Here is a 13,297-nt window from a genome sequence, read left to right on the forward strand (position 1 = left end):
TCATACTATTTTTTTTAACTTTTATTTTAAGTTCAGGGGTACAAGTGCCAGGTTTGTTAAATAGGTAAACTTGTGTCATGGAGATTTATTGTACAGATTATTTCAACACTCAGGTATTAAGACTAGTATCCTTTAGTTTTTCCTCCTGATCCTCTCCTTCTCTCACCATCCACCCTCCAAAACGCCCCAGTGTATGTCATCCCCCTCTAAGTGTCCATGTATTCTCATCCTTTAGCTCTCACTTATAACTGGGAAGACTTGGTATCAGGTTTTCTGTGCCTGTGTTAGTTTGCTAACGATAATGGCCTCCAGCTCCATCCATGTACCCACAAAGGACATAATCATCCCACTCTGTAAGCACCACAATACTCATCTCACCTCAGGGCCCTTACACATGCTGTGCCCACTGCCTGGAATGCCAGTTTCTCAAGTACCTACATGGTTTGCATTCTTTCACTTAATTCACTGCTCACATGTCAACTTAACAAGGAGGCCTTTCCTGACCATCTGTCAAATTCACCCTTTCCACCCCCTTCTACCACACACAGCCTTTGTCTATCACTGTCTATTTTCCTCCATCATAGCAGAGAATTTGTCTAATTTGTTCCCTGAGTCACTCCTCCAATGCTTAGAACAGTGCCTGCCATGTGGCGGATGATTAATAAGTATTTAACACATTAAAAAGTAATTAAACACTTTGCTAACAAGGTACTTCATAAAGAACATATTCTCATTTATGAGTGAGAACATCCAGTGTTTGGTTTTCTGTTCTTGTGTCAGTTTGCTGAGAATGGTGGTTCTAGTTTCATCTATGTGCCTGCAAAGTAGATGATGGGGGTATGGATACAGCAAACCAACACCATGGCACGTGTATACCTATGTAACAAACTGCACAATCTGCACATTTTTAAAAAAGAACATGTCCTAAAATACAGTTGTCCCTTAGTGCCTGCAGGATACTGTTTCCAGACCCCTTAAATCATCTTTAGATTACTGACAATAGCTAATACAATATAAATGTTATATAAGTAACTGATACTGCATTTGTATTTGAATTATTTTTATTGTTAATAAAATAAAATTATTTTTATTGTTTGGTTAACAATAAAAATACAAAAAAATTATATTGTTTTTATTATTTTATTTTTATTTTTTATTTTTTTCCCCAAACATTTTTATTCCATGATTGGTTGAATCCATTGATATGGAACTCATGGTAAGAACTAAGTGTATTCTATAAACCAGAGTTAGACCTTAGTTAAAGGCTTACATAATTGTTGGAATAGAATTTGCCATTAATTATTAAACATCTATTTAGTACTTATTGTACTGTAAGATATTTTACTAGGTGATTGGGAATTTAGAGAAGAATAGAATATATTTCTATGATCTAGTTATGGCAACACATAAAAATTTGATACTCACATTTGTTATATAGGCAGAGAAGCTATTATTGTCTCCATTTACAAATGAGAAACTTGAGTTTAGAGTGCTGAAATGACTTGTCCACATTAATGCATACAAATTAGTGAGTGGACCAAGCTCTGCTACTAATTAGTTTTCATTACTTTGGAGAAGTATCCAGATCTTCTAGCCTTCTCCTCTTTCCATTCTATCGTACTGCTATTCCTCATATCAGCTCTACAGGGAAGGTAGCCCATATATTACACCAAAGTGAGCAGAGGAGATTGTTGTTCTTCTAGGTATGGGTATTAAATGGCACACTGCTTTCCAAAATATAGTAATCATAACCTTATTCCTGAGTCAGTCAGAATTGGCTAGTTATAGTACATATCCCCCAGATCTCAGTAGTTTTAATGAAATAGTTTATTTTTCATTTATGATACGAGTCCAACAAAGCTTATAAGGAAGCTTTGTTCATCAGAACCACTTGGGGCCTGAGCTCATGAAAGCTCCATTTGGACACTTGCTTTGGTGATCACTGAGTCAGCCGCAAAGGAGAGCTGTAGAGTCTAGCACTGTCAAGAAAATATTTCAACCCTCCCTCTTCATGGCCTCATGGCCAGAACTAGCTTCATGGCCACTACTAACTTTGAGTGAGCTACAAGTACAGAAGAATTGAATTTGGATGAAAATGGTCAACACTGGTAATAATTATCATACCCACACATTGACAAATACACACACACATGCACACACACATACACACACACAGACACACACACTTTCCCCTTCCTTCCTTCCTTCCTTCCTTCCTTCCTTCCTTCCTTCTCTCTCTCTCTTTCTTTCTTTCCTGGGGTGATAACCAACTTGCCCTACAACACTCTGACTGCGGTAAGCCCAGTGTTTCCCACTTTGTTTTACTTGTTGACTTCACCAAGAAGGATTTGTAAAATCCAGAAAAAACTGAAGCCAGATTATGATGACTGAGAGACAATTTATCTTCTCCCAGGGGCTTTCACCTAACAGTGGCAATATTGTCCTCTTATGGTACATTTAAATTTGTGCTTGCTACTCAGTTTTTTGTATTGAGCACCTCTAACTTTTATTTGTGTATAGAAAGTTGTTGATAAAATAATAAAATATTTCATAGAGTGAAAGAAGAAAAGAATTGGGCTGGTGTTTGTAATTGCAATTTGTTGAAATCATGAGCTGGTATATATTACTCATTCTCTTTACCATTATATGAAAATATGAGAAATGAATGTAGCATCAAAAAGAGGAAGTAAATCTTGGTTTATATAGCTTGGCCTCACTTAGAAGTAGAAACAGTGAAGTGTGAGTAAACAGAAAGATAATGCTTACAGTACATACAAAACAAATGGAGAAATTGACTCTCAAGGATTCTGCACCTGAGCCACCAGCAAAGGTAATTTTTCCTCTGAATTATTTAATTGGAACTACAAAGTATAAAATCACTCACATTTGGGGCTTTAAAATCATATGGCTATCAATTTCAACTTAGTTTTAAATGTTTAAGGTTATTAACTTTTAACTTACGTTAGCTCAAAAAGTTAGATAAAATTTTTAATGCTGCTATTTGTTTATTATGGGTGATATTTGATTATAATGCTTCAGTGACAAATGCACTAGAAGAAAAAGGAAATGGTAAATTGGATAACTGTTTTGTGAGACTTCTAAATGTTACTCTTTTTGGACTGTGCTAAATGGTTTCAAATTTCACTGAAGTTTATAGAGAATTGATGAGACTATGTTTCTCTCCTTTTATGCAACATACATGTCTCTGAAGAATTGGTTGAAAATATAATTATTATATATAATGCAGGCTAGATTAATCTAGCATTGATTAATCATCTCTAAAAATATAAAAAAGACAAAATGGTTATTTTGTAAAGTATATTTTTGATAAAAATATATTTCACAAATTTGAAATTTTGAAAATTATATATTCTTAAAGTAAGGCATACATAAATTTGAATTTTATAATTTAGTAAAAGTGAAACATTTATTTTTGATTATCAACGTAAATTGCTTGAGCACAGGAGGCAGAGTTTGCAGTGAGCTGAGATCATGCCACTGCACTCCAGCCTGGGTGACAGAGTGAGACTCCAACTGAAAAAGAAAAATGTTTTTTCGACAGATAATATCAAAGAAAATATTCTATTTTCAGATTGTTAGAAGAAATCTATTTTGAATTTAAGATTGAACAGTCATACTTTTAAAATAGATTCAGACTTTCTCACATATTTATTTATTTTCATATGCTACTGATTAAACATATGAAATGTCACAACAACTCACTAACAGTCTACTGTATTCTTTCTAAAGGAGACCAATGAGAATACTGTGGTTTAGATAAAATTATGCTTAGAATTATTAATTTTAAAACTCCAAATCCTGATTTTGCATTAATTATACTCAGAATGATGCATACAAAAATTAATGTTTAGCACTTTGATTCAGGGCAAAGCCATATATCAAAAAGGCATTATTTTAATATAAACAAATATGATGTGGATTTGAGTCACACTCACATGCCTTCCAATCACCCTTACTCTACCTCTGAATGCTAATATAAGAACACAAAAACTCTTCTTATGAATTTTTAAGTGTTAGTTTCACTTCCAGTTAGCACAATATTAAAATAGCATTCCCCTAACTATACACTCTGCAAGAAAATAATGCGACAACAATAAAAAATGAAAACATTGTATTTGAAGAGCAGGTGCCAGGGTTGTTGCTGTTGTTTTTCCTTAATATTCCCAACTATGTGATATATAACTGTGTGACTGTTGTGGTTTGGTTGTCAAGCAGGAAGGTAGGTCATAGTTTTTTTTTTTTATACCATTGAATCATAGTTCTAGTTTTTCCAAAAAAATAAAAAACTGACAAGAATGTGCAGCGTCATTACGTACATTCCATATTGTATTGAATGTCCCAGCTGGTATAATACAATTTATTCCCTGAATCTAAAATTTGCTAAATAACTTTTTTCTATTGTAAAAGTAATTCATGTATATCATTGAAAATCTTGAAAACAGAGTGAAGTTGAGAGTGGACACTTATTGTTCCACCACCCAAAGAAGAGAAGCTTTAACAGAAGTAAGACCTTCTGATTAACACTGAGCACTTTTAAGCAAGAAATGCAAGACTAGTAGTAAAACTATAAAAGCAAACAAAGTATAATAACTATACTTTTATAGTTGTTAAAAGTTAATTTTAGATTAAGTGTGAAAAAGATGTTGGTCTTTTGGAATATGTAATTATTTGGATGTTAAAGGCCAACAGAAACAAACTTCTCATTTTCAGAATTTACTTGGTGGGGAAACAAGATGTGGGGAGAAAGTATATTTGGTTCTGTCTAATTTTTATTTGGTTTTATGTTGGCTGTTGTAAAGGAGATTACGGTATGGATGCCCTGTTGCCTAGAGTAGAGACAAACTACATGAGGAAGTAATGTTTAATAGCTGAGTTCAGTGATTAACACATAACGTCTCGGAGTTCTTTACTGTCTGATCTCAGGAGAAAAGTCTGAATAGTAGAGTTTCTGTTTTGTTTAGTTGAATGTGGAATGCAGGAGTTGGGACAATGGGAGCAAACAGTGAATTTTTCTGTTGAAATTTGGAACTATTGCAAAATATGACATCACATAGAAATAACTCTAAAAGGCTCAATTTCACTGCAACTTGAGGAAAGATGATACTCAAATTTATTTGGGGACTTTTAACAAGTGTACTTTATAGAGTAGAACATATATATAATTCCTTCTCTTATCACTAGTAACTTGATCAAATCCACCATTATCTTTCAGCTGGATAAATGGAATAGCTTCAACTTTTGCCTTCTAGAGATTATTGCATCTACATCAATTTTTAAAATATGAAATCATATAGCCCTTATTAATTACTGTAAAAACCTTGACTTTTACTCTGAGAGAAATGAGAAACAATTGAAATATTTTGCATAGTACATGACATAAGAGGCAATCAATAACTTAAATAATGATCAAAAAGTGAAAAACAAAAATATGCCCAGTAATAAAATAATGCTTATGTAAAATATAACAAATCATATTTTGAAATTATACATCCATTAAAATAAGTTATGAAGACTGTACAATTCATTATAAAAATAAAACAAATAAAACAACACCCCCCACCAATTTATTAATAGTGGCTTTATTTGGGCAATGGAGGCTATGAATGACCTTTCTGAATCTCTGTTTTCATAATTATCTGTAATATGCATGAATTGCTTTTATAATAAGAAATTAAATTCTTTTTTTCATTGGAAGGCAGGGATTAAATGTATTATATTGACTGGGACCTTTAATACAACAATGAACAGAAGTAGTGAGACTTCCAAGTAGGCATTCTTGTTTGTGATCTTAAAGGGAATGCTTTTAATAATTTCACATTGAATATAATGTTTATCCCTATACAGTTATTCATTTTCAGGTTAAATAAGTTCCTTTGCTCAATTTTATCATGAAAGAATGCTGAATGTTACAAAATGACTTTTCTGTATCAACTTAGATTATTACATAGTTTTTTGATTTAACCTATTAATTTTGTAAATTATATTAACTTATTTTCTAATTTTAAGCCAGAAATAAACTCTACTTTTTCATGGGTTATTATTTTAATTGTACATTGCTGGTTTTCATTTGCTAATCAATATTTTAGGATATTTGCATCTCTGTTCATCAATGAGACTAATTTTCTCCATTGTAGTATACTTACTACAGATAATAAACACAAATTGAGGAATACATTTTCTTTTCTTCAAAATTTTGAAAGACCTTTTATAATATCAGAAAAATCTCTTCCTTTATTTTTTGTGGAATTCTCCTTATAAAATTATGGAAACCTTGGGTTATCCTTTGGGAATATTTTAAACTATTGGTTAAATTTCCTTAATAAGACTATAATGATTTTCTGCTTTTACTTGATTCAGTTCTTAATAATTTATGTCTTTGGTGATTTCTTAATTTCACGTGGATTTTCAGATTTATTGGCATAAACTTGTTTATAATATTGTTGGAACTCTCACCAGCATCTGAAGTTATTTCTTCCTTCTCATTCCTTGCATTATGTATTTGTGAGTTACCTTTATTCCCCTTGGTCAACTTTGCTGGAGGTTATTTTTGTTACTCCTCTAAGAATGCAATTTTTTGATGCTTTTACCTTTATATTTACATTTTTTTTAACTGAGTTCAGCTCTAATATTTATTTTTTTATCCTTCTTTTTCAGAGGCAAGTTTGCTGTTCTATTTCTTAGTTCATTAAATTGGATGCTAGGCCATTTTTGTCAGTTTCAAAGAGTTTTGACTGCACACACCATACCTCTTTTGGCTTTCTTTTTACCATATCAATCATTCTTTCTGGATTCATTTATCCTCATTTCCCTGATCACTTAAAGTTCCTCAGAGATTAGTCTTTGGGCTATTTTTTTTTTTTTTTCCGTATCTACAGTCCTTCTCTTGATAATTTCATCCAGTGTTGTGTCTTTAATTAGCGACCCTATGTGAATGAGGCCCAGATTTACATCTGTAGTGAAGACCTTTCTCCTGAGCTCCATATAAATTGTCCAACTGCTGGTTTGACATCTATACACTGATGTCTAATAGATGTTTCAAACTCAACATGTCCAAACCAAATTTCTGATGTCTTCTCTCTTCCTATCGAAACTATTTCATCCATAGGTGCAATGGAGGTTAATGATCCTTTTTTTTTCCCCTAGTATCTTGGGCAAAATAATTCAGTTATCTAGATTCTCCTCTTGCCCAATCTATTAGGAAATCCTGTCATTTTATACTCAACATAAATCCAGTTCAGCCACCTCTCACCACCCCACTCCTTCTGTTCCTGTTTCTGTTCCCTGCCCTGAAACAACTGCTTCTCACTACTCCATTGCTCTGTTCACAGATTCTGTTCCCTAGTCTAAACCATCCTCACCTTGAGCCTGGATTACTTCAAAGTCTCCTAATTGATTTCCCTTTTGTTTCACCCTTTACTTCAGTCATAGTACTATATATTTTCAAACAGCAGTTAGTGTGATCCTGCTAAAATTCATGTCAACTCTTCACTAGCTCCTCTTCATTCACTATCCCATTGAGTAAAGCCCAAGTCCTTAAAGTGGTGCCTGCTCACTGGGTTCCATCCACATTGGCCTCCTGTTTCTGGAATACTCTGACCACAAAGCTTTGTACTGTCTATTATCTCTGTCTGAAACATGATTCCTTGCCAGAAATCCCTAACTAACTTCAAGTCTTTTTAAAATCTTGCCATCTCTATAAATTCTCTTCCAATACCTCTATTTAAATTTGTAAACCTCTGCTACTTGCCACTCTTACTTCCTTTATCTGGGTCCATTCTTTTCATAGCATATTTTACTTATGTATTAGAGTTATTATTTTTTTGGCTGTTCCCCCCATTGAAATGTAAACTTCAGTGAAGCAGGAATATTTTTTTGTCTCTTTTATCCACTGATGGATTTTTATTACTATGCAACAACATGATAAATACATAATATGTTTTTGTTAAATGGAGTGAATGAATGAGAGATAATTTTATAGGGTATAAGATTCCAGGTTGACAGCTACTTTTTTGTTAGTACTTTCAAGTTATTATTTTCCACTCTTCTACTATTATCATTAAGAAATCATCCATTTGTCAAATTATTGTTCCTTTAGCTAATCTGTCTTTTCATTTTCGATGTTTTGAGAACTCTTTGTCTTTGATATTCTGCAGTTTCACTATAATATGTCTAGGTATAGATTTCTTTTAGATAATTCTGATTAAGACATAGAGCTTCCCAAATTTGAGGATTTGTATCTTTCATCATATTAGGAAATGTCTGTCATTATGTTTGTGAATATTTCTTCTGCATCTTTTTTTCTCATTTATTTCTGAAACTAATTAGAAATACTTATGTTGGAATCTCTATTTTTACATCTTTTAACTTTCATATTTTCTACTCTTTTGATTCTCTGTGTTTCATTTTGAGTAACTTATCCAGATATATCTCACAGTTCACAAACTTGTCTTCACCTTTGTCTAATCTGTTGCTTAATCCAAACTTTGAGTTCCTAATTCTAATTATCACATTCCTCACTTTAAAACATTTTATTTTTTTCAAATATGTCTGGACAGCTTCCATAATGTTTTCTTTCTTCATTGCACTTTCAGTAGTCTCTTATTTATTTAAATTTATCAGCTAAACTCATTTTGTAGGCTTCTTCTAACTATTATAAAAACAATCATCTTTGACGGCCTCACTTGACAGTTACTAGGTTTAAATCTTGACTCTCCCTCATGGTTGTTTGTTCCTTAGTATCTGGTGGACTTTTCACTGTGAGCCAATCTCAGAATATTAACTGTGGGACTTTCTTAAGTCATGTATTACAGTGAGTTTGTCTATAGAAGGTTTAGGTTTGCTTTTATCAGGAAACTGTGTTTCCTACCAAATGTGGACCATTTTAATCTGCATTTTCCAACGTGATTATTTTGAACCATGTAGGTGATGTGAATTCTTCCCTTAGAGACCTGAGATGGAGGCTGTGGTCAGGAATTGGAGATCATTAAATTTCTCCAACCTCTTTTTACCCTCCACTCAAAGGCAAAGCTACAACAGGCAGGTGTCTCCAAAGACACTAAGCAGGAATATTTCCTTCAGACATCGACAATAATGCTCTTTTTCCGAGGGTCCTGGTTTTGGCGGGTTTTCTTTGTTATACTCAGGTCCTGGACTCTAACTCTCATGCCTCAAGTGGCAATTTATTAAGTCTTGAACTCTGGTTTGTCAGAGATTGGCAAGCAGTCCCAGGCAAATTCCTACTCTGAGACTTACTTGTCTTTGTAGATCTGCAGTTTCTCGTGTTACTGCTGGTTGGGGAATTTCTTGACTGTCTTCCCTTGCCAAGACAGGTGTCAAAATGATTTTTAAAACTGCTAGTTAACATTATTGGGTATACTATACTGGTAGAATTTTCACTTAATTAACTTGTCTTCCATTATTGCTGGAAACAGAATTCAAACTTTTTCATTTCCTGTCAGTGTTTGTTTTACCTTTGTCTATTACTTTGAATTTGTCTGTCTCAGTTTTAATTGGAGTTGAAAAATATAAAGGAAATAGTGATAGTTGATTTTTTAATTGTGTGCCATGCTTGAATCTTAAAGCCTTACTTTATTGGTTGTTACAGGGGTTTGGCATTTTAACTTGTAAGCAATCTGAGAAGTTTTTCCTGCTCTGAAATGACCTGATTTTAGTGGATGCTATGGATATTTCTAAGTCAGCAACTGAAGAATTCAGGTCTATTCGTGTGGTGTGTGGATTCAGTCTGGCACCTGGACCTAAGTTAATCCAAAATAATTTAAGTGCCTGAGAATATTTCTGAAACTGAAGCTCCTTGAGACCTGATAATACCTCCTAGGTCCCTTAAGAAATCAAACGTTTCTTTTAGCCTTCTAGGATCTTGGTATTTGTGTAGAAATACTCTGGTTTCTAAGAGTTGCCTGTAATTCACTGAGCTCAGAGCATCTGCTAGATGTGAGTCTAGCAGTTATGGTTCTGTATGTGTGTGCACCACAGGAAGTGGCCTCAGTGCTGGGAGTTTCTGGGTGCTGCCTGACCCCTCTGACCCAGTGATTTTCTCCTGTATTCATCTGTGGCCTAGAGATGACTGTTTTAGCTCCTTCACATGGGACAGCAAAGGCAGGACCAGAGTCATCAGATAGCTCAGGGGTGGGGGTGAGATTTGCAGATGTCAATCTGCTCTCTCATGAGCATGAATTTGATTATTAGTAATGTAACCATCATTTGGGAAGGAGGAAAAAAGATTTAGGACAGGTGAATTTCCAGGGAGAGAAGAGGAACCAGTCTCAAGCCTTTTGAATAATTTACTTTTGTGAAAATAATAATTTCACAAATCAATACTTTTCTAAGGTAGGAAGAAAAAGGTGGAGTGATTGTTATAGAATATAGTTTTATTTGTATTTACTCTTAATTTTTTGCTACAGTTGGCTAGGATTGCATTTTTCCCAGCAATATAGTCTATATTAGTCAGGGTTCTTCAGAGAAACAGAATCTATCTATTTATCTAGAGAGAGAGAGAGAGTTGGGGGAGAGAGAGCTGGGTAACTGACTCACATGACTGTGGTGGGCTGGCAGACTGGAGATTCAGGTAAGAATTGATGTTGCAGTCTTGAATCTGAAATCTTCTGGGTGGGGAAACAGGTGAGAAACTGAAGCAGGAATTCTATGTTGCAATCTTGAGGCAGAATTACTGCTTCTTCCGGAAATCTTTGTCTTTACTCTTAGGGCTTTCAACTGATTGGATGATACCTACTCATATTATAGAGATTATTTTTTTTTATTGAAAGTCTACAGATTTAAATGTCGATGTTGAGGCCAGGCATGGTGGTTCATGTCCATAATTCCAATGCTGGGTGGTGGAGGTGGGAGGAGCGTTTGAACCCAGGACTTTGAGGCTACCTTGGGCAACATAGAGATGCCTATCTCTAAAAAAGATAATAAATGTCAGTGTAAATCACATTAAAAAATACCTCCATAGCAATATCTAGACTGTGTTTGACTGAACAAACTGGGCACTGTAACCTAGCCAAATAGACGTAAAAAATTAACAATCACACAATCTTATAAAATCTTAGTGGACTGCCTGCCGATTTCATTTAACATGATTCAGTTTGCCAAAACCTGTAACCTTTGGGTTATGCCTTGTGAATGCTTAAGTTTTATAACCCAAATACCCAGATGAGTGATATTTCCTAGAGTTATTGAGCTGAGGCTCTATCTTTTCTTAATAGTTGAGTGTCAGTGAATCAATAAATGTTTATAAAATCCTAGGCTGGGGAAGAAAGTCTGGGAGCCCTTCATCTTTAGTCTTTTCTGTGACTTCTCTTCTCCCCACAAACCTGTACTAAACATTATAATTAGGGGCATTGTGATATGTTTGCAGAAGGAGTAGAGACAGAGACATGCTGGAGGCACCTGAAGAGTGTGTTTCCTCACTTCTCTGACTCCTCCCAGATCCCTTATCACCAGGATCCTGCAGTTCCCTATAGAAGCATCAATCATATACACAGCAAGGGGTGATGTGCAGAACTCAGTTTGGCAAGACATCTATTCAGTTTCTTGATTTAGTCTTCAGCAATTTCAGTTCACTAAACATGTTTTCTCTATCTGCTTCCAGCTGGGAAACCCTGAACTGATGTTTGTCCCTTTCATGTTATACCTCATTCAGCTTTTCATCCTGGAATGAGAATTATTACCCTCATATCCTCTGCTTGGCTTACTCTGCATTTTCTCTAAAGGTCTGTTATGTCAACCTCTCTGTATTGATTATGGGAGTCTAGTCTTCCGTATCAAAAAGATCTCATAGTATAGAGGTGCTGATAAGACAGGAGTTTATTTTCTCTTGTGTGAATAGTCCAAAGTTGGGCAGGTGGTCTGAAGATCTTGATAGAATCTTTTCTCCTGAAGGTCAACTGGTACATTTGTTGGTGGATTGGCTCTGTCCTTCTCAAATGTGTTTGTGTCTCTGGTTCAAGGCAATTGTCGCAGTGGTCACTGTTATGCAGCTAGCGAGAAATTGTAAAAGCGGAAATTTAAGGCAGGCTGCTTGTCTAAAGGAGATAATCTCAAAGTCGCATGCCTGACCTTCATTTGCATCCTATTAGACTGAACTTAGTCACATGGTGACACCTAACTGCAAGGGAGGCAGGGAAATGCAGGCTTTACCCCAACAACCAGGTATTCAGCTAAAACTCAGAGGGGTCTATAAATAACCAGTGGTCTATACTGCACTTACACCAGGCATTAAATTTTTTATTATTGATAGTTAAGACTTTTTTGTTACAAATAACAAATACTTTTGAGTTGGCTTTAACAAAAATGGGGAATTTCTTATAAAGACATGGGGAATTCAAGGGTGAGAATGGACTTCAGGAAGAGACTGGAAACAGGAACTGAAAATTTTTAGAATCCTTCCTCTGTCTGCATCTCTGCTTCTCTCTGTATTTCTGATCCTTTCTTTCCTCATAGCCTGGCTTTCTGTGCCCCCCTGGGCACATGAAAAAAAGGGAACCTAGAGAGTATTTGAAGAGCCCTTAAGTTAACCTGTGGCAATTTCAGCCACATGCAGAATTCATTGGGCTTCTCTAAGTTCCAATTCCAAATTTCTGGGTGGAGGAATCTGATTGGTTCAACTAGGGTCAGGTGTCTACCTCTGCTGCACTTAATCGTTACAAATGGGGTGGGAGTCACAGAGTATAATTGCAGCTGGTAGGACCCAGTGGTATGTGGGAGTGCATTCTGAAAAATAAACATAGGTTCTCTAAAATGTGTCTACTACCTTGAGTCTTATCAATATTCTGAGAAATCCATCACTTCAAATATGAATGATCCTTATCTTTTGTTTCCAGCTCTACCAGTTTATGGCTAGAGTTTGCTCATAGAGACCAGAGGAGTTCATAGCCAAATCTCACTGTTTGGGAGTTGTGAAGAAAATGGAGAATCTCTTGGGCCTCTGAGGATGTACATTCATATGGGCAATCTTTTCATCATAGAAAATTGTACTTGAGAAAGAAATGGAGCTGCTCTGACAGCTGCCCACTGGTCACTAGCCTGACACTCACAGCTAAGGCACAGTGTTCTCTTGCTTAACCTAAATGGCACCAATATCTCCTGATATCACTGTGATCATGATGAAAAGAGGTAAACCACAAACCAACACATAATCATGTCTGAAAAAGGATCCTGTGTAAATCATAAAAACTACCAAATATCTTTCTCTGCTGGTTAACATGAGTGACTATTTGTCAATTACAGCCTTAAACTCACTGTTTTTTCTGCT

At 35.1% G+C, this 13,297-nt stretch overlaps 1 protein-coding gene across 1 annotated transcript in view; it reads left to right on the forward strand.

The window, feature by feature from the left end:
• Window positions 1-2,744: 2,744 nt before the first annotated feature.
• Window positions 2,745-13,297, forward strand: part of TFEC (transcription factor EC) — a 189,647-nt gene continuing 179,094 nt past the window's right edge. Inside the window, exon 1 of the mRNA XM_064374200.1 lies at window positions 2,745-2,830. The gene's annotated coding sequence lies outside the window, so the exon portion shown is untranslated. The remainder of the gene's footprint in view (window positions 2,831-13,297) is intronic.

This window comes from Aotus nancymaae, unplaced genomic scaffold (genome assembly GCF_030222135.1).
Source record: "Aotus nancymaae isolate 86718 unplaced genomic scaffold, 86718_ANA_hifiasm-v0.15.2.pri h1tg000002l, whole genome shotgun sequence".
NCBI lineage: Eukaryota > Metazoa > Chordata > Mammalia > Primates > Aotidae > Aotus > Aotus nancymaae.